General features: G+C 34.0%; 1 pseudogene; it reads right to left on the bottom strand.

Moving 5' to 3' along the window:
• Nucleotides 1-555: 555 nt before the first annotated feature.
• The window catches only part of LOC125859456 (endoribonuclease Dicer homolog 2-like), a 5,538-nt pseudogene continuing 685 nt past the window's right edge, over nt 556-5,408 (bottom strand).

Below are 5,408 nucleotides of genomic sequence, written 5' to 3'. Positions count from 1 at the left end.
CTAATTTTTTCCAAATACAAAAAGAAAATTACAATCACAGAATAAATAAAAAAGAATGAGTTTATTCATAAAGATTATGAGTACAAATATATTTATCCCTTGATTCCCCTCTCATAAGATTTCTCCATGATTCAAAGGCTATTAGTGTCACTCAAACTAGGATGATGTGGACCTTCTTAGGATTTATTTGATCTTCGTGAAAGGATTTTACAGATCTTGTTAAAGTATTTGGTTGTCAAGAAGAGTGCACCCATATCTTGATCACTTCATGAATATTTCATGAAGATATGAAAATTTAGAGATGCCTAATCAAAGAAATATATTACACTTTATATAAGTGTTATATAAGTGTGAGCTAGAGTTTAGGGTAACTAGTCTCCAAAAATCCTAAATGAAATTGGACTCATTTAGTAGAGTCCCACAAAATTTTGATGTCTCAAATGTCGAGTTCTTGTCCCATGAATCTTTTTGGGTCACATAGTTCACTTAATAGTCTTGTTGGATAGAGTTTTATTGGTTGAGGTCTAATCAACTATTCCAGAAGAGGTCTTATGCTTAGAAATGTAGTATCTTTGTCGAAGCCAAAATCAAAAAAGATCGCTCTCTAGCAAGGGACTCAAAATCATCTCCAAGCACCTTTGGGAAAGTAGTTCCACTCTCCCATCCAAACGTGGACACAAGATCCAATTTCTAAAAATCCTCAACAGTACAACATATCTGCCTTTGCAGATCTGGCGAGGCAAGAACAATGTGCTTATGCAGGCTAGCCTTGTCTACAATTTGAGCATAACATTCATTATTTACAAAAGTAGACCTCAAATAAGTAATTAGTCTTGGATTCAGTCTCGAATATTTGAAATAGAGATGTGTTGTAACAACATAACCTAGGACTATATCTCCAAGAAATTCCAAGTTCTAATAGCATCTTGGTATCTCAAGTAGCATGTAAGATCCGTGAGTTAGCGCTTTAACAAGCAATGAAGGGTCATAAAACTTGTAATGTAGCAGTGATTTCCAAGTACCGTACAATGACTAGCTTCTCAACATTCACGAGGAAGTGCCTTAGGATAGGTGCATCAATAAAATCAATGTCCATCGCAATCCATTTCATAAATGATAAAGTTGCTACTTCCTCGCCTGAGATGAGGGAGGCACCTATTAGTGCCTCAACCACATCAGCTACACTCTTGCTTTTAATATCCTACTTTACCCTACTATACATTTTCACCAAAGGTAAACTCTTTGCCAAAGCTTTAAACTTGAGAATTATCATTAGGAATGAGCCCCATTTTATGATCGAATAGTTCATTACGGATAAATCTCAGAATTTTACGAGCACATCCAAGCTTGAACAATATAATGTAGCATTGAAAATGATTTTATTTTTCTTAATGCTGAAAAGACCTTCATGATGATTTTCATCAGTCTTAAACAGCTATATACTGATAGCATCTCTGAGAAACGAGTCTCCAAGTTACCCAAGTGATTCCAAATGAAACTTCTGGGGGCATTTCTTTGTTGTCATCACTTCCAAAACCTTAGAAGTTGGGATAAAAAGTTTTAGTTTGCAGTGATAAAAAGGATTTCTTTTCAATTTTATTCGGCATGATTTATTCCCCTATAAAGTCTAAAGGTTCTAGCATGGCAGATAGTTATTGGTGAAATAATCTTAACTTTGACAATCTTATAAATTCTAAGGTATACACGTATGGCAGTGAATCTGTTTGGATGGAGTATAACAGATTCACTGCCATATGTGTATACCTTAGAATTCATAAGATTCCCAAGGTCAAGAATCTTTCGCCAATAACTATCTGTCGTGCTACAACCTTTAAACTTTATAGGGGAAGCAATCAAGCTAAATAAACTTGGAAAGAAAGCTTTTGGATCACTGCAAACTAAGACTTTGTATCCCAACTGCTAAGGTTTTGGAAGTAATGACAGCAAAGAAATGCCTCCAGAAGTTTCATTTGGAATAACTTGGGAAACTTGGAGACTATTTTCTCAAATGTGATGTTAGTATACAACTGTTTAAGACTTATGAAAGTCATCACGAGGGTTTTCTCAGAATTAAGAAAACTAAAATCATTTCCAATGTTATACTGTGCAAGTTTGGATGTGCTCGTAAAATATTAAAATTTATCCGTAATGAACCATTTGATTTTAAAGCATGAATCATTCCTAATTCTCAAGTTCACATCTTTGATGTGGTTGTAGGACAAGGCAAACGATTAGAAATAGTAAGAAGTAGTTGATGTGGTTGAGGAACTAATAAGTGCCGATCTCAACTCGTGTGGGGAAGTAGCGGCTTAATCATTTATGAAATGGATTTGGTTGCACATTGATTTTGTCGATGCACCTATGCCAAGACACTTCCCTGTGAATGCTGAGAAGATTGTTAATGTCTGGTACTTTGAATCCCTGCTACATTACAAGATCCATGATCCTTCACTGCTTGTTGAAGCTCTAACTCAAGGATCATACATGCTGTATGAGATTCCACGATGATATCAACGTTCGGAACTTCTTGGAGATGCAGTGCTAGATTATGTTTTTACAACACATCTCGATTTTAAATATTCGTACTGACACCATGACTAATTACTGATTTGAGATCTGCTTCTTTAAACAATGAAAGATATGCTCAATATGCAGTTAAGGCTGGCCTGCACAAGCACATTCATCATGCCTTGCCAGATCTACAAAGGCACATATGTTGTACTATTGAGGATGTTTGAGAAATTGGATCTCGTGTCCACATTCTTATGGGAGGCTGAAACTACTTTCTCAAAGGTGCTTGGAGATATTGTTTGGTCCGTTGTTTGTGCGATCTTTGTTTATTCTAGCTTCAGCAAAGATATTAATACATTTCTAAAGATAAGACCTCTTCTGGGACTGTTGATTACACCTCAAACAATAAAACTCTAGCCAACAAGACAGTTAAGTGAACTATGTAACCAGAAACGTTATTTAAAAAAGAAATCAGTTTCTTTATGAGATAGGAACTCGACATTTGTAGACATCAAAATTGTATGGGACTCTACCAGATGAGTCCAATTTCAGTTAGGATTCTTGAAAAGTACTCATAGCTTACACTATATAAAGGGTAATAGATCCCTTAGAGAGGGATCTTGAAAATTTCATAAATTCATGAAATATTTTCAAAGATATCAAGATGCGGGTGGAATGTTCTTGATAACTAAATTCTTCACAAAAAAAAGAAATCCACCAAAACCTCTTTACATGGATATCAAATAAAATTCATTTTAGCTGTAAATTATCCTACAAAAGAATCAAGAGAGGGACATAATTGTACACAAACTGTTAATTAATAAAATATTCTTGTTTCGTCATATTTATATTGTAGTTGGAGTTAATTTTCCATATATAAGATTTATTGCAAACAAATTTTTGTCTCCTAGAATCCTAACTAAAATTTATAATTTGCTTTGGGGTTTGATTAGCTCGATCGGAGTTAATTAATTGGTGCGAATTCATTCGACATTGAATAAAAATTGAATATTCATTGATCAAATCATTCACTCCGTAGTCAGATAGATGTTTTGTAGAAATTAATTAATCAGATGAGAATAAAGATCGATCAAGTGCCTTTGGGGTCATCTCATACCTTCTATGTAATATTTATCTCCCAAAAGCATGGAGACGCACACACAAGATTTGTTGAAGTTTGACTTAAAATAATGAGAATGACCTCAAAGAGTATAATAGGCATTGTTCATATATATATGATGATTAAATTTTAAATAATTAATAGGCTAGACTTTCTTTGGGTTTAGCTCACGGGTATTATTGTAACTAGCTTAGGTTAGTTTATCTATTAATCTAAATAGTAGAAACTAGGGTTTATTTTAGGAGTTGGTTTTTGAATGAACATTTGATGTTTAGGCTTCTTTGTGAGTTTGAAGAAACCCTCATATCTGTTCAATTGAACCCTCTTGATTACTTAGGTTAGTCTCCACTAGTATGAGTTCAATTTCCTTTCACCCTTAGATTTTATTCTAGTAATTAAATGTCTTTTAGTTGCTAGACCGTCCTTTTCTACTTATAAATCTCTGTCTTTTTTTTTTCTGTTTCTTAATAGTATACTTTGTTTTCTTGATTGTGGTTCACTTTATTGTTCTTGCGTCTAGAATTACATTAATTGATATTTCTCCCTCTTCCTTTCTATTGCTAAACCATGCTTTCTTGATTGTGATACTCGGTAAGTCTATCCTTCAAAGCATAAATAGAAGAAATCACCTACATTTTTGCCACCACTGAAAATTGTACTTGATACCTCGTGGTTCTCAACTCACTTCCTTGACAACCAAGTAATGCTTTGATTGAATGCTAAAAAATTATATTTCTGATGCAAAAGGAATTTTCCTGTAGTGAACAATATATTAAATTGCCTTTTTATTATGTTCCATGAACCCTACTATTCTAGGTAGGTATTGATTGAATTTTGGTGCACCTCCAATCTGTGAAGTTCTTTATGTCTTCATGATTTAATTATTAGATTAAGGTAGTATGGGGATTGGAAGTATAACTTATACATGTCACTTGTACATCCATTCCTCCTCGCCCTGATCCAGAAACCCAAGAGAATTGACCCCAACTAACTTAAAATTGACATGTAGTTGTTGTTCATATCAATATTTTTTGACAAATGCCTTTATCATAACTTCCACATAATGCCTAATACTGTAAACCTTTTATACTAGTATGATCAATATACTGCTAGCTTTGATATTCACTTAAATTTTATTTAACTTGGTTTTTAATTACTTAGCATTGGGTGTGCATGAGTTATTATTGTCCAGATACCTAATGCAAAGTGGCACTTGCCTTGGACCACAATGATCCATAGGTTATGTAAAAATATAGGACATAAAATAAAACTTGTTAGCATTGTGTGTTGCATTGGGTGCGTAGGAGTTCTTATTGTCCAGATACCTAATGCAAAGTGTCACTTGGCTTGGACCACAGTGATCCATAGCCTATGTAAAAATTTTAGGATATAAAAGAAAAATAATAATCTTTTTTTTATATTAAAGTATTTGAGCGACCTATTAAATGTTGAGACATTTAATACTAGAATTTTGGTAATTTGAATGAGTATGATTTGCGTACATTGACAACAATGATATTGAAACCCAATTTAAACTTGTCCTAAGCTACAAAGCGTGTTGAGCTCGTTCAGGAGGATGTTCCCACTAATCGTGACTTTCCAAATTGTCACACTTTTCTTGAGTAAGGGTAATCATCTCATAGAGTTCCACAAAATTTTGGTGTTTATAAATGCCCCCTACTTCAAGGCTTGTCGGAGTATAAACTTGATACACTCAAAGACGAGACTTGAAGTACCCACAAAAATGGGGTTTCTATCTTTGTGGTTTGTGGCTTCA

The sequence above is a fragment of the Solanum stenotomum genome, chromosome 1, assembly GCF_019186545.1.
Source record: "Solanum stenotomum isolate F172 chromosome 1, ASM1918654v1, whole genome shotgun sequence".
Taxonomy (NCBI): domain Eukaryota; kingdom Viridiplantae; phylum Streptophyta; class Magnoliopsida; order Solanales; family Solanaceae; genus Solanum; species Solanum stenotomum.
This window is presented reverse-complemented; position numbering and strand designations above follow the sequence as displayed.